The 27,147-nt window shown below is 49.5% G+C and overlaps 1 protein-coding gene across 1 annotated transcript in view; it reads right to left on the reverse strand.

The window, feature by feature from the left end:
• The window catches only part of LOC147693410 (uncharacterized), a 218,812-nt gene extending 199,191 nt beyond the window's left edge, over nt 1–19,621 (reverse strand). The window contains exon 1 of the mRNA XM_086933721.1: nt 19,538–19,621. The gene's annotated coding sequence lies outside the window, so the exon portion shown is untranslated. The remainder of the gene's footprint in view (nt 1–19,537) is intronic.
• Nucleotides 19,622–27,147: the final 7,526 nt, after the last annotated feature.

Genomic DNA, 27,147 nt, shown 5'->3' on the forward strand with positions numbered 1-27,147 from the left:
CTGACCCACAGGTACCTCACGTCAATCACACATCTCAAGGCCAGATAGAGCATCATACCTATTCTGTGTGTTGACATGAAACCCTTGACGGTAGCATCCAGCACTAGTAACCCTATTCTGGGTTTCGGTCACATTTCCAGGCCCACAAGGATTAACAATGTTATATAAAAATTGTGAGTCCATGACCGGGGTCTGAGGTTCAAACACCCGCCTAGTTATCCTTTGTTGAGGGGGGGGGGCTGGGGGAGGGATTTGCACAAATGGGCATAGAAGTACCCCAATGGGCGCACACATATACTGTTCTCATTACATATTAGTGAAGATGCTCTTAAGAGGACAGTTGCCACATGTTGGGGGTGTTTAAAATTTACAACAATGCAATCCCCACTTCCCAGTTTTTTGGACGTGCCTACCCAATTCACCCTCCTTACTACCATTATCTGGTCTGAATATGAAATGGGAAAACCACAGTTTTTATTAAGCCAGGCGACTGTCTTGTTTTTCAATGAAGCGTGCGATTCATCATGCGGTGAGGCAGGATGGGTACCGCAAGGTGGAACATTAGTCAATACCGCCACAAACGGTGCACAGTCAGGTGGTAAGTTCAAATAGCGATTGCTCCTTCGGGGCCTTGAGTCTAGTCCGCTCCTCGGGGCTGAGTTGGATTGTGTCAACAGAGCAGGTATTACTGGAGTGGCTGGTGTACTTAGTACCTCATTCACAGTAGTAGCTACTGCAACAGTATTACGAGTGTTCTGATGAACTTTAGTACTCGGCACCTCCTGCCCTCCTCCCCCAGCCGTAGCCCTTACACTGGTGGCTGCAGCCAAGTGTGTAGACACCAGGCCGCCAAGCCTAGCCACCTCAGTAGCCAGGGTGTCTATCTGAATAGTCAGCGGTTTAATCATCTCCTCTATTTTTGCCTCTAATTTTACCTCTAAATATTCAATAAGGGATGCAAACTGCTCAACATTTATATTAAGACCACTATCATTATTTCCGGTAAACACAAAGGGGTTTTTGACTGGGCCATTAGTTTCTTTTCCATCCAGATTCCTTCTTTTTGTACTATGTTTCCCCCCCCCGTGTTTTTGCTGTACTTTCCTACAGGTTCGCACCGGCCTTGAAGCAGGCGGAGCTGCTCCTGATTCCTCACTTGACAGGGCATGTTGGTCTAAGTGTACCCCAATACTCACCATAGTGGGCTTCAACAGATCTTCTCTAACTGCACCACTCATATTTACCTCAGCCTCTGTGTCCACCCCTTGCGGAGACAACTCAGGCAGACCCGGTACCGGAGGACCCTTCCCTAGAGATGCGCGCCGTTCATTATTAATCTGGCTTACTTTCCTCACCATATAATTCTCAATGGTGCCGGGGCCTGTGGCAGGTTTATCATTTTTGGGTTTAGACATCTTATATAGCTATGAAACAACATGTAAAGTTGTCTAAGAGACACTATTCACTCACGTAAAAAACTCAGATGTAAAGAAATAAAGTCTCATGTAGGTAGTAAACAGTTAATATCCAGATTAAAAGATGTAAGGTCCCTGGCCCAGTCCAGTCTCCTCAGGCCTCTGAGGGCCACAGAGGGCCCGCCCTTTGCCCGGGCTTCGCTCCGGCGCTCCGGCGCTCCGGCGCGCGACTCGCGGGCGAGAGGCGTTCCTCTCTTTTCTGGCACCTCCGGGCGCAAAGGTGGCATCAGGGATGCGACTCGGCCGCTGGGGCACCTGGGAGGTGCAGTTTGGCCCCCCGGTGGTTGCAGACAATGTTGCGGCATGGAGGGACAGCCGTTCCCCTCACGGCGTTTCCCTGGCGTTTTGTGGATCTAGAAGCAGCAGCCGTTGCCCTCATGGCAGGTAAGCGAAGAAATTAGGCGTCTTGAGTGGTATGTTTGCGACCACGATCTGCACTACTTTGGCACCATCGCGGCTATAAGTGAGTGAGTGCAATGTCTTACACATGCTTGCTAGAGGCCTGTCATTATCATGGCATTCTCAAGCGAGTGCCAAAACAAATCTTATGCATGCAAATGGAGAAAAAAACTCTAGATAACACCCGGAAGGCAGAATTTGGGAACTGTGCGCTCCTCTGTGAAGTGCTCCAAATCTGCAAACTCCACGAGTAGAGCTGAGTTTAATACCCAAGCCCAATAAAGAGTTCTATAAATCTTTAAATATTTGATGTTAAACAAATATTCATCAAATGAAAACTGAGACTGCGAGGGGTCGAGGGATCCATTCGTCTCGAGGAAGGCGGCGAGCTATCTGTTGACGGTCTTCTCGATGACTTTGGCAGGAAGAGGAAGGAGCAAGATGGGACGGTAGTTCTTGAGGTCGGTGGGGTCCGCCGTTGCTTTCTTCAGGAGGGCGGTAAGCTCGGCGTACTTCCAGCTCTCCGGGAAGGTGGTAGTGTGGAAGGAGGTGTTGATGATGTCCCGGAGAAGGGGTGCGATGATGGCGTCGGCTTTGTTGAAGACGTGGTGTGGGCAGGGGTCGGTTGGTGATCCGGAGTGGATGGAGTTCATCGTGCGGGTGGTGTCTTCGGTGCTGATCGGGGTCCAGTTGCAGAGGGTGGTGGTGGCGGGCGTTGGTTCGGTGGTAGGGTGCGTGGTCTGTACGTCAAAGCTATTGTGTATGTCGGCGATCTTGCGGTGGAAGAACCAGGCGAGTGAGTTTCAGAGGTCTTGCGAGGGAGTGATGTCGTTGTTTCCGGCGCTGGGGTTGGAGAACTCTTTGACGATGCTGAAGAGTTCCTTGCTGTCGTGGGCGTTGTGGTCCAGTTGTTCTTTGAGTGCCGTCTTTGTGGTGGCGCAGATCAGCTGATGGTGTTTGCGGGTGGCGTGCTTGAGGGCGGTCCTGTTGTCTGTGGTCTGGTCGAGCCGCCAGGCTTTCTCAAGGGTGCGGCAGTTCTTCTTGGAGTCCTTGAGTTCGTCAGTGAACCAGGGGGTTTTCTTGCTGCCGGGTCTGCTGGGAGGGTTCTTTAGTGGTGCAAGGTCATTGGCGCACGCGGTCAGGCACTTGGTGAGGTTGCTGGCTGCTTTGTTGGGGTCCGTTGTGCTGGTGGGAGTGTTCTGGCTGAGTGAGGCGGTGAGCTGCTCGGCGGTGATCTTGCTCCAGCTCCGGCGGGGGACCTGTTGCGGGTGGTGGTGGGTCGTAGTTCTTCTGAAGCTGAAGTGGACGCAGCTGTGGTCGGTCCAGTGGAGTCCGGTGGAGTGGCTGAAGGAGATGTGCTTGCTGGATGAGAATACGGGGTCAAGCGTGTGGCCGGCGTAGCGGGTGGGGGTGTTCACCAGTTGCTTGAGTCCGAGGTTGGCGAGGTTGTCCAGCAGGGTGGTGGTGTTTCTGTCATTGTTGTTCTCCAGGTGGAAGTTGAGGTCCCCTAGGAGGATGTAGTCGACGGAGGGAAGGGCGTGCGAGCTGATGAAGTCTGCGATGTCTTCGCTGAATTGTGTGCGTGGTCCCGGCGGTCTGTAGATGAGGGTGCCTCGGAGGGTGGTCTTGGGGTCGGTGTGTATCTGGAAGTGGAGGTGTTCGGCGGCGGTGAAGGTTTCGTAGGAGTTGGTCGAGATGCGGATGGTGTTCTTGTGTACGATGGCGATGCCTCCTCCCGTCTGGTTGACGCGGTCCCTCCGGGTGATCTTGTATCCATCCGGGTTGGCTATGGCAATGTCGGGCGCTGAGGAGGCGTTCATCCAGGTTTCAGTGAGGAAGGCGACGTCTGGTGCGGTGGCATCGAGCAGGTTCCAGAGTTCCACGGCGTGCCTGTGGACGGAGCGGGTGTTGAGCAGGATGCATTTGAGGTGGTTGTTGCTGGTGTCTGGCTTGGCGGGGGCGGGGGCAGTGTAGGTCCGGAGGCAGGTGAATCGGCAGGCTTGGCAGGCGAAGGGTCCGTGGGTGCGTCTCGGGGTGGCTCGGTAGCAGGCAGGGTTCCGGCCAGCATTGAGTGCGTTGAGGGTGGTGGGGTCGTAAGTCCGTCGTGTGGGCTGGCGTTCTCGGGGGCCAGGGGTCCTGGCACTGGGCGCGGTCCAGGCGCGGATGGGCGCAGACGGGCTTGCCTTTGGCGCGCCCTCGGCGCACAATCAGCCCTCCTGCTGCACGCGTCCGCTGTGCGGTCGCTCCAGGGGCGTCATAAGAGGGGAGGAGGGGAGGAGGGGTCAGCTGGGAGGCGGGAGGGAAGAATCCAATGGGTGTGGGGGGGCGGGCCGCATGGGAGGCAGCGGCGGGAAATCCGGGCTGAGGAGCCCGGCGGACGAACCACTCACTCGGGGTACAGAATAGAGAATGGGGCGGGCAGGCACACGGGCACTCAGGCAGTCCAGGCGGGGGTACAGAAAAAAGAGAATGGGGCAGGCAGGCACACGGGGGCACTCAGTCCAGGCGCAGGCAGTCCAGGTGGCACTCGAACAGGGTAGGAGAGCGCCGATATGGAGGGAGGAGCAGGAGGCAAGAAGACTGGCAGGCGGAGCAGCAGCGGTGGGGAAGTGACCTACCCGAGGGTTAGGGTCACTGTCTCTGCCGCACTGCGGACACCTTAAGAGGGGAGGAGGGGTCAGCTGGGAGGCAGGAGGGAAGAATCCAATGGGTGTGGGGGGGCGGGCCGCACGGGAGGCAGCGGCGGGAAAAACGGGGCTGAGGAGCCCAGCGGACAAACCACTCACTCGGGGGTACAGAAAAAAGAGAATGGGGCAGGCAGGCACACGGGGCACTCAGTCCAGGTGCAGGCAGTCAAGGCGGCGCTCGAACAGAGTAGGAGAGCGCCGATCTGGAGGGAGGAGCAGGAGGCAAGAAGACTGACAGGCGGAGCAGCAGCGGTGGGGAAGTGACCTACCCGAGGGTTAGGGTCACTCTCTCTGCCGCGCTGCGGACACCTTAAGAGGAGAGGAGGGGAGGAGGGGTCAGCTGGGAGGCAGGAGGGAAGAATCCAATGGGTGTGGGGGGGCGGGGCCGCACGGGAGGCAGCGGCGGGAAAAACTGGGCTGAGGAGCCCGGCGGACGGACCACTCACTCGGGGGTACAGAATAGAGAATGGGGCAGGCAGGCACACAGGCACTCAGGCAGTCCAGGCGGGGGTACAGAAAAAAGAGAATGGGGCAGGCAGGCACACGGGGGCACTCAGTCCAGGCGCAGGCAGTCCAGGCGGCGCTCGAGCAGGGTAGGAGAGCACCAATCTGGAGGGAGGAGCAGGAGGCAAGAAGACTGGCAGGCGGAGCAGCAGCGGTGGGGAAGTGACCTACCCGAGGGTTGGCTGACCCATTCATCTGCATTACACAATGTGCGCTGATCAAAAACCCTTACACCATTTTGCACCAGGCTGATCAGAGTAAATCATGCATGTCGTAAATAATGCAAGCCATCATGGGGCTGTTGGTGTGACCATTTTAGTTTGTGACATAATAGCATTAGAACAACTGCCTCAAAATAGACGTCTCTAAATGTGGATCAAATTGCACTGTTTAACACTGAATTACAAGCCGATCCTGAGAGTGCAAAATGCTACTGATTGCAGCTTGTAATGCTGTGCTTGCTTGCATAGGGAACCGATGGATGGTTTTGGTCCACATAGGGTTGACTGTAATGCATAGACACATTTCATTGCTGCACACAGAGGAAAATAATTAGTGGAAACACTGAGAAGGGGTGATTTGAGGGTTTGGGGTTGTAGAGATAAAGGGAAGTAAAAGATATTGTAGGATTGGAGGGTGGGTAAAAGTAACAGGAGGTAAAGGTAAATTGAGTGTTATGGGGTGGGTCGAAAGGAAGTAAGGTTGAATTTCTGGTAGAGAAAGAGAAGGGGTGTTTTACAGGCTAGGGGTGGATTGAGGTAAAGATGAAACAAAAGCCCTATGAAATCACCACATGATTGAAGATTAATTCAAATATCCTCTAAATTATAGAAGAAGTAACCAACAAATAAATGTGACACAGAAGCAAATGTTAATTCAGAAAACCACGTACTGTATGGCAACAGTATTAAATGGAAGAAGTATGTTAAGAGTTTCATCATAAATAAAGGCGACAGGCGGCCAAAATGTAATTTTAATAACTTGGCCGAACACCAAAGGAAATACTTGCTTTTGGAAGGGGGTTTATTAGTAGGTGGAGGTAGGGACCTACAACTAGTAATAAGGCCACACACACAATATAAGGTCCAGTCCAGGTCACAAAAAATTATTCCCTTGCTCAACCATTATAGCTGGCAACAAGCAGGCAGGCTTAACTTAGGAGACAGGTGTGATCCAGCGGTTCTGCAACAGATACTCTACTAATATATACTCACCTGGGCCCATATACACACAATTGAATAAACCACTGGTTTGTCAAAGTGTTATATTGTCTACAATAATCAGGATTAGTCATTTAATACTTATGCTCATCTCTGACTAACCCTTTCACAGATCAAGAAGTTTTGTCCTCTGGTCGATGGACCATTAGTTGAACTAGTTGATAATGATAATTAATGTAATTCTAACTTTTCTATACTTTGGAGTAAATAACAACAGACTCAGTATAAATTTAAAATATTTCTCTAAATTAAAGCATGTGAACCACTTCAAAAATACAGAACAGTCACCATCAGTCATTGGAGAGAAAATTCAATTCATAAGACACCAAGCATATACTTCAGACTCATACAATGATCAGAAAGGGAGAGGACAGAGAGAAAAGTACATCTGCAAAGAATACCAAAATATTATAATTACCAAGGATTGTGAATGACCAACCCCCTGACAAAGAAGCTGGTAAGGGTCCCCGGCATAGGTCAGGAGACAAAGACTTCAGGACAGGATAGCTGACATCTATAACACCGACAATTGTGCCGCACCCCTCTCTGACACTCTCTTCCCCCTCTGGATTCTTCCGCAAGTCTTCAGATCTAACCCAATTAAATTAGGATAGAAAGTTCTGCTTCGGATTCTGTAATCAGCTCCCTACCCTCAGCTCTGCACTTCTTTAATTCTTCATCAGCAACTCAGCATCACTGTCAGCATCTCCCCCAGCATTCAGCTCGTTCTGCTCTCAGCTCTGCTGCCAAAGCACAACATCTCCGTGTCTCGAACTCCGCCCTGCTAACTAACTAACTATAGCTGTCTTAATTATACCTTTGGTTTTCATGTTCCACCCACTAAAGTTTCAATATCGGGAAAATATGAAATATGATTGGCCTGGCAAGGGGGAAGCACCATCACACCATGCCTACATGTCACAACTATCTGTTCAACTATTGTTCACAAATCCATCCCCTTAATTTGTATTCAAAATTTCTATTTCTCACATGCATTTAAATTTCTCTTACAACAATTTATTAACATTCTGAATGCACTTCCTCATCGTTAAACTCTTCACCATCCATTCCCAGAGTATATCACTTGTGTCCTTGGCTCCCGTTCAATGTCTAAGTCATCATTCATGGTTAACTTTCAGTGGACATGTGCAGTCTTCACGTGACTCAGCTTAATTCAGTTATGCATGAGAGGCCCAAATGTACACTAGTGATAAAATCAGAAAGACAAATATTATTTTCACAAATAAAGTGGTCGCACTGTATACAACCCACTTCTACTCTATCCCATTTTATTTATTAACACTTTTCCCCTCATTAGCATTAGTAAAATAGCTCATTTTCATTTCAGCTAAGCAGGTGCCATGCATGTGGGTCTTCAAGCCTCAATTTTTAAACTTCTACTAATGCGCAAGAAATTCCCTCCAAGCATTAAGATGTCATCCTACGTAGATGTAGTTGACGCATGCGCACAAAGGTTCCCCGTTTAAAGCGGTATTAGTCCGTCGTTCATATTATCCATGTTAGTAAACACATAAGCAAGCTTTACTAACTCGCGTATTCATAGGGTGCTCATTAATTTTCCACAAAACAACAATAATAACTTGTTAGTGAGATAAACGGACAGATTGATTTTGAGCAAGTCTCTTTTCCACGAGTCCTTACTCCATCAGGTGTGTAAAGCATTTAAAAACCCCTGTATATTAAATAAGTACGAAACAACACACACTCAAAATCTAACACCAATTTGTAAACATAGGAAAAATTATTATTAAAATGACACCAAAAAGACAAAATGTAGGGAAACAAAGATATAAATTGTTAATGAATAAACACTTTCCAGTGCCTAAAAGCAGAAAGCTCCAACTTGGGACACATGGTCACTCCAGATTGGGACAAAGTCAAAGTTTCAGGCTGGTCGCGATGGTCGGATACAATGAGCTGTAGGACCCGGTAAAGTTTTTAACTTCTGACAGTCACTTTTTTTTGGCTTTTTCTCTCTACGTTGAGCAGGGCTCTTCTTCAGGCCATGTTTTGAGTTGATGCCGGTGACTTGATTCAGTGGAAGGCCTCTGTGAAATTCTTGAAGTCTTGAGCTCCAGAGCTCAAGAGGTCCTGGTACGACGTAGGCGGCTTGTCTCTTATCAATAGGTCGGTCACCTTATGGATATTTTTACCAAAATGTTCCAATCTTTTACAAACTTCATGGATCTTCTTCTAGAAGGTCCTTTTGGGATTGCAATGTGCCCACAAAACAAACCTAAGGATAGAGAAGTTCTGAGATGGTCCTTGGTATGTTGGGAGGTTCATTTTCCAGAATACTCCTGGCCAACTCCCTAAAAGGTGCTTGGATGCCTTACAGCTTGGTTCTTCTTGGTGGAGCTGATGCTGGTGGAGCTCTTTTAAACTGTTGTTTTCAGGGAATCCACTCTTTCACGTCTTGAAGCAAGGCAAAGACCGTAGGGTTGTAGTGTGCAGAATGTGCAGTTATTTAGAGTGCAATCCTTTAGGGTACAGGCCTGGGATCTAATAGGGCAGTTCTTCTTCCCCTTGTGGTTTCAGGCAAGGCTCTGAGTTGCTTGGCAGTTCTCAAATTTGTATCCTGTGCTCCTAGTTGACAAGGAGGGTGGCACCCCAGACCATTGGGTTGCAGGGTGCCACCCTCAGATATGACCACTTCCTCCTAAGTGTGGCATATTCTTCTCCAAGAAAGCACTATTCGTGCAAAATCTAAAATAGAGAAACTCTCTCCTGGATGTTAAGATCCGGCTAAGCCATCCCACTCACTGGCTTGGCTAAGTTTCCCTGACACTCTCCTTCGGCTCCTCTGCTAATCTAGTTACTGGGGAACCCGTCTGGCTTGGGTGGCAGGATTTGGGGGTGAGCCTGTGTCCTTTCCTGTCATTCACTCTTTGAAGGACAGTTTGAGTACTCCACCCCCATGCTTCCTTTTGCTATGCAGCTACAGTTCTCCTTCCATCAGAGGATTCCTTTGCCTCAGCTCAGGCCACTTCAAACCTCATTAAGACAACTTGGCTCAGCCTGACGGAGGCCGGCCAATCAGAGAAGTGCAACTGGAGCCAAAGCTCATCAGAAAGGCAAGTCCTATAACGTATTTTCTAACAGTGGTAAGTTGTTGGATTTATTCTAACAATCATTTTGATACCTTGCAATATATTTTTAGCTCACTGGTATCAATTGTTATACTTTAATAAAGTATTCCCATGTTAGCCCAGAAACCAATATGCTACAATATGGGGAAAACTAAATGTACAATTTTCCTCCACCAGGGCTTACAAAACATCTTTTATAATGTCCCTGTTTATAGTTACAAGGCCCACCTCCCTGACACATGGAGAGATCTTAGGGATGACTTACAAGAAAAATAAGGTAGTTTGAGACTTTGGAAGTATGTTTAATTAGAAAGTCAAATTTGCATTTAATTTAAATTTAAAAAAGCCAGCAAAGAAGGGCTGGTTTTACAATTACAGCAGACAGCACAGTGCACATGTCAGTGCAATTAATCTACTGGGCCTCTAAACATACATGCCCTACCATATACTACAGACTTACAGTTAAGTTGTCAGTACCAACTATAATTATACCTGGTTACCAGGTGCCTTTTACACAGAGCACTTGCCTTGGATTTGGTTAGCAGAGCCCAGGGCACAAACAAAGTCAGAAAACCATCATCTAGTAGTCAGAATTAGGACAAAAAGTAGGGGAACACGCAAACAGGTCCTGGTTTCTCACTTTCACAAACGGAAATTTTAACTTGGATGGTTTCAGTTGTCTTGGGTCAAAAACTAAAAAATATATATATAATCTGATCACAAGCTGCGCGGAAGAACACTAATTAAGAAAGCAGTACTTGGTCCATGTTACAGGCAAGAAAATGGGGAAGAAAATAAAAACAGGTGCTATCATGTGATCCATGTTAGAAGTTTTCTTTGTGAAACCAAATATTGTTGCATGCTAAAGACCATGTGTTGTCTCAGGCGACACCTAAAAAAAAAAAGAGTTGAGTAATCAACAGTGCCCCACTCCTAATGCCATGTATGAAAACGCAACAGAGGCGCACAGTGGGACCTTTGCCGGAACCTGAACGAGAAGTCACACAGACCTCATCTGTAGAGTGAAATTTAGGAATGAAATAAGATGACATGCGTCACCATCTTGTAAATGGATCCGAACATTCGCAAAGAAATGAAACAGCAATTGGAAGCTTTTAAAAGACATTCAGATATTCATCCAAATATAACAAAGGGGGGCGTGGCCAAGATGGCGGGGTGAGCGGACGCTTCCTCCCGTAGCTCCTCCGGCCCAGCTCAGCCCGAGCCCCGATTCCTGCGCTTCTCTCCCCCCGCGGCTGCACCGCGGGTGAGGGAACTGTGCCGGAGTTCGTGGGGCACATTTTGATGCCACTTCGACTTCTGTGGCCCCGGGGGAAGTCCACGAAAAGCTTATTCGAAGATCGTTCCGCGGAGTGGAGCCCGGGACACCCCGAGGAGAAGAGCCTGGAGGCGGAGCATATGGCGGCGCTGTCCGCGCGCCTCGGCTGGGCCGAGTGCTGAAAAGCTGAAAGCCGGAGATCCCGAGGGAGCGGAATAGACGGACTCCGCGGAGTGGGGAGGCTTCCTAGCCGGTGGCCTGGTGACAAGCACCACTGCTGGACGACGAACTCCAGCCCTGCGCCGGCGATCTTCCCCCTACCCTGGGTCTCGGGGGTGACGCCTTGTGAACTCCGCACCTGGAGGCGCTGGATGGCGGAGTTCGAGCAGTGCCCGAGACGGGCAAATCAACTAGTGGTGAAGGGAGACCTCGGTTTCGCACTTCCCGGACCCGTTGCTGTTTGAGGGTCGCCCACGGACTTGCTGGCCCGGACTACCTTCTTGGGTTCCACCCTCCCGCCATCTTGTCTTTGTGTGGCTGAGCCCAGGGACCCTGGCCCGCGCCTCTCTCACACGGGGCCCCCGGTTCGTCCTGGCACCGTCTCATCTGCTGCCCTCCCTGGGTGTACGGGGCTGGAGGCCTCCGCTTTGGACGTTGCTGCCTGCCCTGCTGGCCCGGGGGTCGTCTTGCCCAGGCCCGGGCCGCCATTTTGTCGCCTGTGACGCACTACCCTTGTCCCCGACGAGGGCCTCACATCTGGTGCCCGCGAGCGGTGGCGCTCGCCTACAGCGGCTGACCCTGGGCTTCACCGCGGGCCAAGATGACTGGGAGACGTGGCGCGGCACGAGGAGATCGCACCTTGCCGGAAATGCTCGGCAGGTCTCAGCAACTACGCGACAGGACACAGCCGTCACCGGGGGCCTCCCGGGCATCAACGGACGCAACCGTGGGCGAGCCACCAGTCACGAGGTCCTTTATGGAGGACTTATTCAGCTCCCTCAAGGAGGAATTTCAAACTCTTAAGACCGAAGTGGCTGGAGAGGTCCGGGAGGTGCGCAGGGAGGTCGAAGGCCTGGGCGAGCGGGTCGACACTGTGGAGACGGCGGCCCAACGTCGCGATGAAGAGATAACTCATCTTCAGCAGGACGTCCTCCGCCTCCGGGAGCAATGTGTTGAGCTCCAGGCCCACTCGGAGGACCTCGAGAACAGGTCCAGGCGGAATAACATCCGGTTGCGAGGGGTTCCATCCGCGGATGAAGGCACAGACCTGGTGGCCTATCTGCAGGACCTGTTCCGCGACATCTTGGAGGAAGAAGCGGATTTCCCGATCCGCATTGACAGAGCACACAGGGTGGGCCGCCAGCGCCAATCATCGGCACCCCCGCCTGATATCCTGGCATTCCTGCCGGATTTCCCCCTGAAAGAGCGCATCATGACGGAGGCCCGCAGGAAGCAGCCGCTAACCTTCCGAGAAAGACCTGTGGCGCTCTACCAGGACCTGTCCGCCATCACACTGCAGAAGCGCAGGTCCTTCCGCATCGCTACGGACTTTCTGCGAGAGCATGAGACAGCCTATTCCTGGGGTCACCCCTTCCGTCTTATCTTTCGGTGGAATGGGGTGCTGCATCAGCTGCGCTCTTTACAGGATGTCTGTGGAGTACTGGGCCTTACTGCCACGGAGGAGGAAGGGGCTACACCCGCATGGCGGCGCCCCGAGCGGCGGAGCCGACGGAGATCGAGGAGACGCCAACCGTCAGCGACGGCGAGTCGTCCTGACTCGCCCACCATCAGAGCAGACATGGAGGAGGCCCTGAGGACTGCGGCCAGGAACTTGCCCGAATCTACTGGTGTGGCCCTGATGGCCTAACTTTTCTCCGGGGGGAGAGATTCTTAGCTTTAACGATGCTGGGCTGGGGCTGGGGGCTGGAGGGGCGAGGGGGGAGGTGTGTGGCTGGACGTCCACTTGACTGTTTTCTGCAGACTCGCCCACTTGGGCTAGACTGAGACTATGGGGTGTTGTTCCTTGGTTTTCTTTGTTCTGGTTGGTTGCCATGGGCTGGTTCTGGGGGGGTTTAACTGTTGGTTTGGTGTGGGGGGAGTCCCGTCCCAATTTGTCCGAACAAGTGCGATGCTGCCTCTGGCCTTCCCTGCGCCCCTGCCCCGCGCGCCCCCTCCCCTGACCCCTCGCTCGCTGCATAGCGCGTTGTTTCCCTGGAGGCGATGCCGCCCCTGAAAGTAGTGACCCTTAATGTTAAGGGTCTGAATAATCCCGTGAAGCGCAGAGCGATCCTTTCCCTGTTGGAGGGGTCGCAGGCGGATATCTGCCTCCTGCAGGAAACCCATTTACTTTCCAAAGATTGCCATAGGTTGCGCTCGGCCAGGTTCCCTACGCAACTCTTTTCCTCTGCTGCGACTAAGACTGCTGGGGTGGCCATTCTTCTGGCCAGCTCCTTCAGGGGGGAGGTGTTGCATAAACATGCTGAGCAGAAGGGGAGGCTTCTAGTGTATCGCATGCGTTTGGGAGGTGTTGCCTTTACGGTTGGTTCGGTATACAGCCCAAATGACCACCAGGATCGCTTCCTGGAATCTGTGTTGGTGGACGTTACTGCCTCGCCCGATCGCCATATCATCTTGGGGGGAGACCTGAATATGGTCTTCGACTCCACCCTGGATAGGTCCGCCCAGCGCTTTCCGCAGACAGGGGAGCTCTCTAGGGCGGTACAGGACCAGATTACGGAGATGGACCTGCATGACCTCTGGCGCACCATGCACCCCACCGATAGGGACTACTCATATTTCTCCCACGCGCACCGCACTTATTCAAGGTTGGACTACCTCTTGGTAAGCGGACCGCTTTGTGCGGCCGCCACGGCGGCAGACATCGGGGTCTTGTCCCTGTCCGACCACGCACCGGTTTCCGGAATCTTTGCTTGGCCGGCGGCCCCCCCTCCAGAGGGATGTGGCGGCTTCGGGACACGCTTCTCCATAAGAAATCGGTTGTGAAGCGAGTGGAGGAGGTCATTCAGGACTACCTGACCCACAATAACAACTCTGACACGTCCCTGGCAACGCAGTGGGCGGCTTTGAAAACGGTCGTCAGGGGGGAGTTTATCTCCATTTCCTCGGCGGAAAACAGGGAACGCCAACGCAAGAGGGAGGAACTGACGGCACAGGTTAGGGAGCTTGAGCAGGTTCACCGCCGAACAGGGGCCCCTCGGGTTTGGAAGCAGCTGAAAGCGGCACGGAAACTCCTCTCTGCGTTGGACCTGGACCGGGCGGAGTATGCAGAGCTGCGCCTGAAGCATGCCTTTTACACCGGCGGAGACAGGTGCGGTAAGCTCCTGGCCCATAGGCTCAGGGCTGTACAGCAACGCAATGTGGTGAAGGAACTGGTGGGAGTGGATGGGATCCCGGTTTCCGGTGACGCGGAGGTGGCAGATTCCTTTCGCTCCTTTTACGAGGCGCTGTACGCTGCAGAGCCTTCCCCACTGGGAGAGGCTGAGGCCTACTTGGAATCCGTGACTCTCCCGGCCCTGGACCCCTCCCAGGCGGACCACCTAGAGAGGGACATTCACGTGGAGGAGGTCATCACCGCGATTGCACGGCTAAAGCATGGTAAAGCCCCGGGCCCGGATGGCTATACGGCCTTATTTTACAAGACCTTCTGTCCCACTGTCCCGCCTCTCCTGGCTCGCTTGTTCAATTCCTTCTCCGAACCGGGAGCCATACCACCGGACCTTCTCTCAGCGACTGTGTCGGTTATCCCCAAGCCGGGGAAGGACCGGACCCTGTGCGGCTCGTACCGGCCCATCTCGCTCCTAAATGTGGACCTCAAGCTTTACACAGGAATCTTGGCGGCCAGACTGGGTCTCCACCTACCAGGTCTGGTGGAGGCGGACCAGGCCGGTTTTGTACCCGGTAGGCGGACGGTCGACAACACAAAGAGGGTGACGCATGTGCTGGAAAAGGCCTCACGCGTCCCGGGGGAGCGGATGCTGCTATCGGTCGACGCGGAGAAGGCCTTTGACAGGGTTCATTGGCCATATCTCGAGCTGGTTCTTGGGAAACGGGATCGGCGAGAAGTTCCGCACTATGGTCTTTAACTGCTATAGGAGACCGTCAGCGTCAGTGCGTGTCAATGGACACAGCTCCAGCAGCTTTGCCATTGAGCGCGGCACGAGACAGGGTTGCCCCCTCTCGCCGCTCCTCTTTGCCCTTTATATGGAGCCGTTTGCACAGAGGATTCGCGATAACCCAGACGCCATTGGGGTGAAGATGGGGCACTACACGCACGCTGTCAGCTTATACGCGGACGATGTCTTGCTGACCCTGGATGACCCCAGGCGGTCGCTCCCTGCCTGCGTCCGGGAACTGAACGCTTTTGCCCGCGTGGCGGGCTTCAAAATGAACATGACTAAGTCGGCTGCACTGGATGTGTCGCTCTCTGCCGACACCAGACGGGACCTTCAGAGTCTCTTTCCTCTGCAGTGGTCCTCCTCCAAGGTGCCTTACCTGGGAATTTTGCTTGCTCCCTCCCTGTCTGCCATGGTCGCAGCTAACTATTCCTCTCTGGGCAAAAAGATCAAAGAGGAACTCGGCCGATGGAACAAGGGCCTGCTCTCGTGGCTGGGCCGTATCGCGGCGGTGAAGATGACGATACTGCCTCAGATCCTGTATCTTTTTTGCGCTCTACCTCTCCAGCCCCCTGTGGGTTGGATACGGCAGGCGCAGGCAGACATCTCCCGCTTTGTGTGGCAGGGCCGTAAGCCTCGGATGAAGCGGGTCCTCTCCATGCTTGCCCCGGAGGCGGGAGGTCTCGGAGTCCCGGACCTCTGGAAGTACTTTCAGGTGGCGCAGCTCCGGTATTTGGTGGAGTGGAGCCGGTGGGAATCGGACAAACACTGGCTCTTTCAAGACCAGGCAGTTGCGGGCCGTACCCTCCAGGAGGTCCCGTTCCTGCGACGCACTCACCGCCCGCCTAATCTTTACGCCTCTTTTATCACCCGGGTCCCGCTAAGAGTGTGGGACGCGGTGTGTGAGCTTCGCGAGCTCACCACTTTTCCGTCACCGTTCACTCCCATTGCTGGCAATCCAGACTTCACTCCGGGTCTGGAGCCGGGAGCCTTTTCCCACTGGGTGAGCGCGGGTTGCAGAGCGCTTTTCCAGATCTACGGGCCAGAGGGCGTGCTCCCCTTCCAGCAGCTCCGACAGGAGTATGGCCTGACGGAAGGGGACAGACTGCGTTACATGCAAGTCCGCCACTGGGCTCTTCAACCCCCAGTGCGTGACGTTGCTGCCCGTTCGATTACGCCCTATGAGCGATGGTTGGTAACCCGGACCTCGGACGCCAAGCTGATCACCGATTTGTATAGGTTTCTCCAACCCCCGCCGTTTCATTACCATAACCCAGGGAGGGAGCGTTGGCACAGAGAATTGGGCAGGACCCTGAGCCACAAGGAGTGGGACAAGATTGCGTATCGGGCGAGGCACTCTGCGTATCACACTGGGCTGACCGAAACCTTCACTAAAGTGTCCACCTACTGGTACTACACCCCGGAGCGGCTCTATGAGATGCGCAAAATCGGCGACAAAGGTTGCTGGCGCGGTTGCGGACAGGAGGGCACCCTCACGCACATTCTCTGGGAGTGCCCGGTGCTGTCGGCCTACTGGAAGGAGGTCTTAGATGAGGTGGATAGACATTTTGAGATTGAGCTTCCGCGCTTCCCCGCGTATGTCTTGCTAGGCCTCCCCAATGACTTGATGTATCCGCTGAAATCTCGCAGGGGCAGGCAGATTGCGATAGCGCTAGGCTCCGCCGTTAAGAACATACTTGTACTCTGGCGCACCCCCACTGCCCCCTCTATCACTGGTTGGCTGCATAGGCTCTGGCAGGTACTGGGCATGGAGAAGATGTCGCTAATGGTGGCTGGGAATATTTACCAGTTTGAGGAGCTCTGGCACCCCTTTTTGGCACTGCTGTCCACGGAATTTCACGAGCTCACGTGTCCACGTTACTTGCGCCTCCTTAGGCTGACGCCGCCGCCGGCTGCGGCGGAGTGAGGGTGCGGATTGGGGCTCGGGGGTTGGGGGCGGGAAGAGGGGTTCTATACTTCTAATGCTGACTTTCGGACGGGGATGTTGGGGTATTGTTTTCTTTCTTTTCCTCCTTTGCTTTTCTTTCTTCTTCTTTTCTGGGGTCGGGGGGTTGGTGGAACGGTATGCTTCTCTTTTACTGTGTAGCGGGGTGCTATTTTGCTCGGCCTTGCCTAGGGAGTGGGGGTCTACAGGGAGGTCGTTCACAATGCTTTATTACCTTATGTCTTTGCCTTGTTACCCTCTGGGGCTTCCTGTCTCCCTACTTCTCTTCTGACTCGCTGCAACGTTCCGCTTCTTGTACTGTATGTTTGCTTGACCTCCTGCTCCCCTCCCCGTGTTTTTGTGCCTTAATAAAAATACTTTAAACCCAAATATAACAAAGGGAGCTGCTTTCGGTTAACATTTAACAATATTCACCTCTGTTCCCAGATTGAACAAGTATTGGAAAAGACCATAGGTCTGGCATTGCCTGCTAGACCTTTGGCTTTGCCATTGCTTTGTTTTCGTTTATTATTGCTTTTGCAAATATTTGCTGTTGGGGAAGATTCAAGGCTCTTGCTAATATAAAATAATTTCTTATAGCAACCTTTTTTAAGACTCAAAAATGCATAGTCAGCACTGGAACTAAAGGGAACTATTATGAAGGAGCAGGAAGCCATCGTTCACAGTGAAGTTAGCTGAAAGCTGAAGTGAACTGATCCACCATCCCCTGCTGTAAGGCTAACACCACACCTAACAAACCTAGCACACTCATTTTTCTTGCACCTTTGGCTCCCGAAGACTTCGACAGGCACACCCATCTTTTGTACCAAAATGTTCACATATGTTGCAGATGTTCTTTTCTGGTGATGCATGTATAGATAAAATATAACTTTCAGCCAGAACTGGTATGTCTGAATGTTGAATAGCTGTAATTGAGATAAAGCTGGAATATGCAAGAAAATAAAATTCTGATAATTGCAGATCCAGAAACCTCCGAGTAGTGTTCCACTATGCTTGGATTTTTTTCCTCTGTCTAAGTCAGGGTGTAGGGTATCATGTCTTTCAGATAAGTATTTTTTATTGTTCAGAAGTCCGAACAGAGAGCAACGATTCAGGTAATTAATTTTTTTGTAGATGCTCCTGTTGTTCCTACACCATGTTCATCCACTTCACTCCAAACAAAAACACATAGGAATAAGATATTGCCATTTAGAATGTCAATAGCTTTACATTCCTATTGCATTGCAAATGCTTGTTTCTAGATGCATCTGCTGTTCCCACATGAGTGCTTCAACAAGCTCATTTGGTAGCTTATGGGCAATTTAGCTTATTCCATAATTAAAATCCCAAACTGACGACACTGGCTGCACTGTTTTGCACATATGAAAGCGCTGGGGCTACATTCAAAATGTTTGCTCTGATGCTAAATACGGGGAACGTCGGTTTGAAGCATTTTTGTTACTGGGGGCCTTATTTATGGTATTTTTGATTAGGACAGCACAGCAAGGCAACTTGCTGTGCTGCCCAAATATCCAAAGTGAAAGGGCAGGAATGCACTGTACTTAAGCAAAATGGTGCATTCCTGACCTTTCTAGCTGCACTGGGGCCATACCAGCAACCTAGCTCCAACGTAGGCCCCCCTGCACCATAGTGCGAGGAGGCCTCCATTGCATCCGTGCACTATCCATTGCATCCCTGCACCATAGTGCAAGGAGGCCTCCATTGCATGCAGGATTGTTTTTGTGCAGGAAAGGGCACCTTCCTGCACAAAAGCAATTCTAGGAGTTTTTTTCCTCTTTCTGTGCAGAATGCAGCACACATGGAAAGAGGAAAAAACAAGTGGAAATTAACATATTTCTCCTTGTTATTCCTCGCTTCAGGAGGTGTACAGATCTAACGATCCGCCAAGTTTACATCACTTTGCAAATCTGGGGCAGCGTCAAATTCCATGGGCGTGGGAAAAATCACACCAATGCTCGTGGAATGCTCTGTGGTGCAGAGTACGGCGACTCAGCAGTGTGACCTGCGTCCCCTTACTCGTGATTCATGAGGCCACTCAAAGCCACGCAGGGTGGGTTCCTGTGGCTTTGTGAATCTTTATGAGCACCCTGCATCACTTATGCACCACTGTATGTGGCGCAAAAGTGATGCAGGGCTCTCATAAATAAGGGCCTGGGTTTATAGGGAACAAAGCAAACAGTATTTGCACCACAACAGGTAGACATAACAAATACATTCACTTTATTTTTGCTGTTTACGTAATAGGAAGTGGAGAAAATATGGAAATCCATTTTTCAGGTGTAAACGATAGAGCAGGATGTTAGTCAACCTCAATTTCCTCCAGTTTTTTCACTTGAGCAACAAAACTGTGCAACATAGCATGATTTGTTTAAAAGAAAAAAGGCATGTTTGTGTGCTGAAGTTTCTTTTTAAACATTCTTAAACGTATAAAATGAGTTTTCAATAAAAAGAAATGGACTCTGCATGTTCAGGAATGTGTCCGCAATCAATTTTCTCATTTGTGTATCATGTAAAAATCCTTCCTGCACTAGGGACCAGCGAGTCCATTCCGTTTCACATGAGAAAAAGTAGTAAAATGGATTACGTAATTTACTGTAATATATATTACCTCTCGTCATCTACCATGGCTGAAATGTTTACATCTTCATCACAAAGTGGAACATTCATCAGTAACTTTGTGTTGCCATAAAGCCACAAAGAGTGGTGCCTACTTATGCAAAGTGTCCACGTACCCCAGGGGCGTCCTGCTCTATTGAGATCTCACCTTCCTGCTCGCTTGTCCAAGGTCAGCTACATCTGAGCGCACAGCCGGTGCAGGCAGGGCCAGGACAGACCCGGGTGCACTCACACTTCAGTACAGGGCAGGCAGGAGGAACAGAGGTGGGGGGACCTGGCACTGGGGAGAAGGCGTTTCCAAGATTGAACAATCGAGAAAGAAAAAAATAACATTGGACTCTTTTAGAGGAAATCATGTGACTTTCACGAAGGGGGGTTTGCCCCCGCCTGGCTCAGTCCATGCTATCGGGCGGTGACCTGCGACTTGCAGAGAATAAACAGACCTTTGCTCAGTCACATTGACAGCCTCGATGTCAAATTTTTCAAAGTTATCAGTATCGTCACCAGACATTCACCAGTCCCTTCATTTTCCATGATGAGACTTTTTTTCTTTTTCCACTAGAAATACAGAATAGCTCTTAAAGTGCCAATAGACAAAGTGTAATTAGCTACCAAACAGGTGTACCGAAGGTGCGACCCATAACAACTAATTCTGGGTAGAGATAAAGGGGGATAAGTGTGATTTTAAGATTCGGGGGGAATAGGGGTAGAGGAATAAAGAGAGGTATGGCTACATTTAGGGTTCCGGTGAGTAGAGGTAAAAAGAGATAGGGGTGGCTCTAGGTCTCAGAGGGGGGAAGGAATAAAGGAGGTAAAGGTGGATTTAGGGTTCATGGGTCGATAAGGTTGGTAAGGATGATTTTAGGTTACAGTACTGCGTAGAGGTATAGGGGCGTAATTGTTAAATTAGGGTTCTAGTATGGGTAGAGATAAAGGGAGGTACAGATGAATTTAAGTTTTACGGGTAAGCAGAGGTAAATAGAGAGTGAATAGACATAAATGGAGGTGAGGCGATTTTATGGCTTGGGGTGAGTAGAGGCAAAGGAAGGTAAGGGTGATTTTTAGGCTTGGATTGGATAGAAGTAAATGAGGAAAGAGTCTATTCTGGATTCAAGGGTGTGTAGAAGCAAAGGAAGGTAAGAGGGATTTTTGGATTTGAGTGGGTAGAGGTAAGAGAGGTAAGGGTACATTTTGGGTTTGGAGTGGGTACAAGTAAATAGAGTTAAGGTGGAATTTAAGATTCAGGCTTAGATAGAGGTAAAGGAGGTAAGGGTAATTTTAGGGGTCGGGAAGTTGCTGGTAAAAAGAGGTTCTTAGAAATGGGATGTCTGGTTGGCTAGGGCATGCGCCTAAGCCAGGCAGAAACCCCCACTCTAGTCAGGGCAAGGGAGTTACACACTGAAGATAACCCCTGCTCACCCCTTTAGTACCTTGGCAAGAGCAATCAGGCTTATCCCAGAGGCAATGTGTAAAGCGTTTGTGCAACGCACACTCACAGCAATAACACTAGGCACACTACAAAAGAAACTCCACAATACTTTATATAAAAAATAGCGGTGTATTATCCAAAACACATTAGATTCATAATCACACATATGCACTGTGCCAACTGGCACCAGGTAGAAATATACAGGAGATTATGTACATGACAGGGCCAATAGGGCCACTGTCAGAACCATCACAAATCACAAGTAGTAAATAACACAACCAGTAACTACTGGTACAATAATGACCTAAGCATTATCGCACATGAGCATTATCACCTGCAACATAAATGCATTATGTCTGCATCACTTTTGCATACAACACATTATGCATACCATTTTGCATCATCATCAGCATAACACATTATGCAACAACCATATTAGGCATAAAACACAATTAGGAGGGCACCTTAGTGACATTCCCCAGGTGCAAAAACAAGGAAGTCCCACAAATAACCCTAGTTGGGTGATATGATTTTGTAGGTGCCCAGAATTATGTTTTTACTAATACCAATCACACATTATTGTAACCAAATCTTATTTGTAGCTCTCTTAGGTTGTATAACTGCCAACATCTAAATACAAACAATTCAGGATTTATTCAATACTCATACTCTCCTTGAGTTTTATCAAGCTTAAAGAGGACAGGACGTTAGATTTTAGAAAAATATAACAATGTATATTTATTTCAGTGTCACAAGTCAATCGCAAAAAACACAAGTAATAAAAACAGTTTATACAGTAACGGGTTTAAAAACATTTAAAAAATCATTGGTGTACGCATCAAGCAAATAGTTCATACAAAAGAATTCATACAAAAAATTGTACAAGAAATTACACAAGAACAGGGGTCGACGCGGCGTTTCGGTTTTTGGAGAAACGATTAAAAACCTTCTTCAGGACCAAGTTCTAAAAAGAAACATACAATTACTTTTTTTGCGTTTAACAAGTATTTTATGCATGTATAAAACATTTTTTCTACAACGATCATGTGAACCTAAATCATTTCCTGTCGTTTAGGGATACAGAACACCTTATTTCTATTTGTAGTTGGCACTAAGCTATTTACAGATTTTGGTAAAGGTATTGGTATATGTAAAAAACATATTAAGTCGATAAAAGGCACATCACTGGTAAATACCAATGTTTGATTTACATGATTTATTTGATACTACTGGCATTAATTGCCTTAATGTCAAAAAGAATTTCATAATTTTAAATTTCTTAATGGTATCATTGAGGTGTTTTTAGCATATCACCGTCAATTTCTGATTTTCATAGCAGATGGTAGCTAGCTCTTGTCCCTTGCCTGATGTGAATTGACATTTTATAAGGCTGGTTACCTTTGTTATAAAAAACTGTCATCCAGATAAATCAGAGAAGACTGTCTGCCCAAGTACACTTTTGGGTTTCAGCAGAGCTGCATATTACCAGGTATGGACATTATTGTGGTACCTGTGAGTAGATAATGGTAACAAAGCCTGTATCAGTTTCTAACCAGACATGCTATATAAGACAAGGGACAGGTAGCAAATTACCGCTACCTTGTGATTTCCTGGAGTAATTTCATACTTTAGTAGTAGGAGCCACCGATATGGGTATTTCGTAGGGCTGAAAGATAGATCATATCATATCACCCAACTAGGGTTATTTGTGGGACTTCCTTGTTTTTTCACTTATTCTCCCCTGTCCCTAAACCGACAGTTTAGGGGGCCTCCTTCATTTGTTTTTGCATTCCCCAGGTGCATACATCTCCTTCCCTTAGCATAAACACATTATGCAATCTCTGTTGGGCCTTATGCTCTACACAAACTGACCCCTGGCCAACTGGCCTTCTGTGGGGATCAAATGCCCTTTGTCTTAAATATCAGGGTTCTTCTAGGACCTCCCAAGGGCCCTGGGCCTCCAATGCAGGAAGAACAACGTGCGTAATGTACTGAGCGTGGGGGTCCAACTCACCCCTTCCTCATCAGGAGAAAAAAATGCCCCCAGGATGCAGCTGCCCGAAACTGTGGTGCAGCTAGGGAGATTTGCTTGGGCACCACTGTGCCTTTGGAGCCCCACTCTAGGACATCTTCAACAAAAAGTTGCCCCAAGTTGCAGCTTCCCCTGCTGGTGCTGTGATAATGAGGCCTGGCACCACTGTGCCTCCCCGGTCCCACTCTCCAGGATTCCTTTCACAGGGACCACACGTACATGCTCCCCTGACAGCCCCACTCACCGGGTCTTCTTGTTGCAGTGCTGAACATACGGCCATGTGAGGAAGGCGCTAAACTTGATCACATGAGCCTGCGAGGATCCAGATTTCTCAATGCCGGCACGAGGAACCAGAAACCGGCCGTCCGGTCTCTACATGTGGATCCTCAACCACGCCCACCACCAGGCAACCGATGCCTGACTTCCTTCTCGGGCACAGCTTCCTTTCTGGAGGGCGCAATATCCGCCCTCGCCGATGAGATCACCTTGCCTCCTCCCCACACTGAGCTGCCTCCGTTGGGCTTCCTGGTGCCCCGGTAACTGGCTGATTCCTGCTGAGAGCCTTGTCTGCAGCTCTAGGCACCTTGAAAAACGGAACCGCTTCACCATGTACTGTATGGAGACAGTACCCTTTTGCACGCACCTTCTTGAGCCAGAGCTGGAACTGGCAGACAGCCCCCTGATCAGCGCTCCTCTTGCACTTCCTCAATTCACGGGGAGCAAAATATTCTCCATGCACCTCTCCACAATATCCAGGGCAAATAGGACAAATGCAAAGCACCCTGCCTGTCGTCCCCTAGAAGACTGAGCAGGAAGCAGACAGCGCTCGTAGCTTTCCCATTTGCCGAAAAGTGCTTCTCCTGTGCTGAGCATCCTCCAGGCTGGTAGGCCAGCACAAGGGGTACCTCCGGACAGGGCTGCAGTCCTCTCTCTCTAGCCCAAAGGGGCAGCAGGTCCACAGTGCAGAGACATAGAGCATGGGTAAAGCTAGGCCCAGGCAGGCCAGCTCACAGGACCCTCCAGCAGAGGGGCAGTCCCTCATGGCGGTTCCTCCTGGACCCAGAAGGTACAAACAAGCACCCCGAACAGCACAAGGAAGCACAGCACATGGGGTCAAAGCACCAATATTTAAACTACATCTCTTCTTTGTCTGCCCTGGCACAGGGCTTGGGGGAACCAGTCTCAGCTGGTTGTGGGGGGTATTGGAGCACTCTGTTTACAGGGTTCCTCTTCCCCTTTGTCAGGTGGGGGCTCAATCATCTGACTCACCACAGGGGGCGGAGCCAGCATTCATCTACGGAGGCAAAGACATATTTAGGGTCAGGGACTACTCCTCCCACTACTCTGAATGCAGATCTTCCTATTCAGCCTAGCGCTTAATCACCCTTTCCTCTCTGGAGCCACACACACCTCACCAGCCCCTGTCACTCCAAAGCCAGACATGCAATACACATCAGGTAGGCAGACACATAGCACACAGAAATGCCAACTTCTAAAAGGGGATTTCTAAAATAGTGATAATAAATCTGCGCACACCATTGTGCAGCATTCATTATTACTATTCCAAACATACCAAACTTGACCACGCTGCTAATCTAATATCAGGAATACCAACTGAAACACTTATCAGAGAATCCCCAAATGCATTCCTATGTGAGGGCAGCCTCACTGCTATGAGAAACCAAAATAGCTGTTTTTCACTACCATGACATGTCACACCCTTAAGATACATGTTTTACCTTTTACCTACAATGCACCTTGCCCATGGGGCTACCCATGGCTTACCTTAGGGGTGAATGACATAAAGTAAAAGGGGGGTCACAGATGAGGCACACACTTTAGGTACCATATCACAGCGGCAGTAACACTGCACGCACAGGCCCTGCAATGGCAGAGGCCTGAGAAATAGTGCTGCAAGCCCACCAGTAGCATTTAATTTATCTGAGATACCACATAAGAAGAGACTGACATGTAAAGTAAAGATGCCAAACAGCTGTAGAATAATCTTACCATGTTTACCGCAGAAAGCACACATACTTTACACTGAACAGTAGTGCTAAAGTGCCCAGAGCCCTAAAACCACCAACACCATGTCAGACAAAAAAGGCTAGGAGAAAGGCAAAATGTTCAGGGATGACCCTGCAAAAAGGGCCAAGTCCAACACAACCTCCTTCCAGCCAAAACACGGGGTAGACCAATCACTACCTAAATGGGCTTGTGTACTTTGGGCGATAGAACACGGCTGCTGACCGCAACTGCAGGGACACCTTCCTGTTCTACACCACTCTGAACCCATGTGGTTCAGTCTGTCAAAGCTACCAGGACAAACTTGCCTACCCCACTTGTACTCCCTAGCTGTTCATGGGCAGAACCAGGCCCCAGGCCATCCAGATGTCTTTGGTCCTTGCCATTCCACAGCAGCCACCTGGTACATAGTACCCATTCTCCACTCTTCCCCTCATCAGTGCAGTTCTAAACTGCCACTGATCCTCTAACCTAGTGTCGCAGGGTTTCCGTTCTCTCACAGAACTGTGCTCAGAGACCTAGAACCTGGGTGAGTCAGGGTGACCCACAACTCACCTATGTTTCAGAAATCCCCTTACCAGGCTAGCTACAGTATCTCATCGGAAGTGAATACTCCCCGATGTCTTAGACAATCCAGAACATGAACTTAGAATACCTCAGGTATCGTGGAACACATGAACACTCTTTCGTTATATTATCATTCCAAACCGAAACTGGGAGGCAATGAGAACACGTGCAAGTTTGAAATGTTTATTTTTTCAATGCAACATTCTCAAACGCAGTTTCTTGTATAATATCAACATACATATTATAAAAATCAGAGTCAGCAGCATAGTCACTAATCCATAGTAAGCAAATTGTGATAACATATTATGATGCAAAAATCTATAGAATTCTGTATCACCTATATTTCGCGCACCCTAATTAGCATATTATATTATATCTAAGAAGGTCTCATCTGGGCTTTAGCTGGGCGAACCCATACCTCAAATTCTCAGTAGGAGGAGATCACATCAACAGCTACCAGCTCTCAGCATGTCCAGCATCAAGTGTGTTTTCTCATTCCCTGTAACTGTATCTTGAACTCACGTAAAGCCCAAAGTTGGCACAAACATTATTTGTGTTATGACTAACGTAGTGCGAGGATCAGGCCTACAGTAACCTTGTGTTAGAGTGTGCAGTTCTCAGTGTGCAGACAGTTGTACCAAGTGTTCCAGGCACGACTGATACCAGTACAATAATATATTATTCTGAAATAAATCACATCTTTCGTCTAGGTTAAAAGCTGAAATAACAATTAGGTGTCGTGTGCAAACCGAAGCAGAAAGAAAATATGGAGTTTAAACATTTAATAAGCACATGCTAACTTAACACAATCTATGGAAACGTAATAACCATATGACACCCCCCAATGATCCGAGGACGGTCAAAAGACAAATATATAAGCCAATACTCTATGAGAGGCAAGACTTGAAAGCAGAGTTCAATGATATTGAGCCAAGCTAAATGTATGTAATGTATGTAAAATTTAAAAAATACAAAAAAATGTATGAATGCCTATAGTGGCCACACAAAATATAAAAAGTCGAACTTGAGGCCTAACTATAATTAATAGGCCTAGAACATATGAAAAAATCGAATGTTCGTATTGAAACTGGCACCATTCAGAATTACTAAAAAGTCACGTGCCATAATGATGGAAGTATTCAGAGTCATTCCTCGTTGAATGAATATGCAAAATATGTAGCAACAGCTTCCAACATGAAATCACTGTCATCATCCGAAAACAGTTCAGCCATCCAATTAAGCAATGGGAAAGAACATACGTGCTCTTCCAGCACCGAATCCTCTAGCAACATCAGAGGACAACTCAGTGGGTTCCCGAGAACGCTCTGTGCCAGAAAGTCATGCGCCGCTGCGAATATGTCCCACTGACCCATTAGTCCATGCATCGCTGCCACAGCCATAACCCTTTCGCCAGAACAGACCAACTCATGAGCCACTACGGGGGACATCAGCTGATCAAAGTCGACGTCAGGAGAAGTCGGTAAACAGAGACACAAATCAATGGCCCAGTCGAAATCACAGCTCAGGCAATGAAACACAGGCTGGACACAGGTGAAATAGGAAAATCTGAAAGATAATCCAAAAGCCGTGCTTAAAGTCGCAAGCGGCAGGGATCCATAATAATCAAGCATCCGGTTGCGAAACTGCATCAGTAGGTGCTGTGCGTTTCCTTGCGCAGGATGGGCATCCATGTTTTATGAAATAA

The sequence above is a fragment of the Lissotriton vulgaris genome, chromosome 8, assembly GCF_964263255.1.
Source record: "Lissotriton vulgaris chromosome 8, aLisVul1.2, whole genome shotgun sequence".
NCBI lineage: Eukaryota > Metazoa > Chordata > Amphibia > Caudata > Salamandridae > Lissotriton > Lissotriton vulgaris.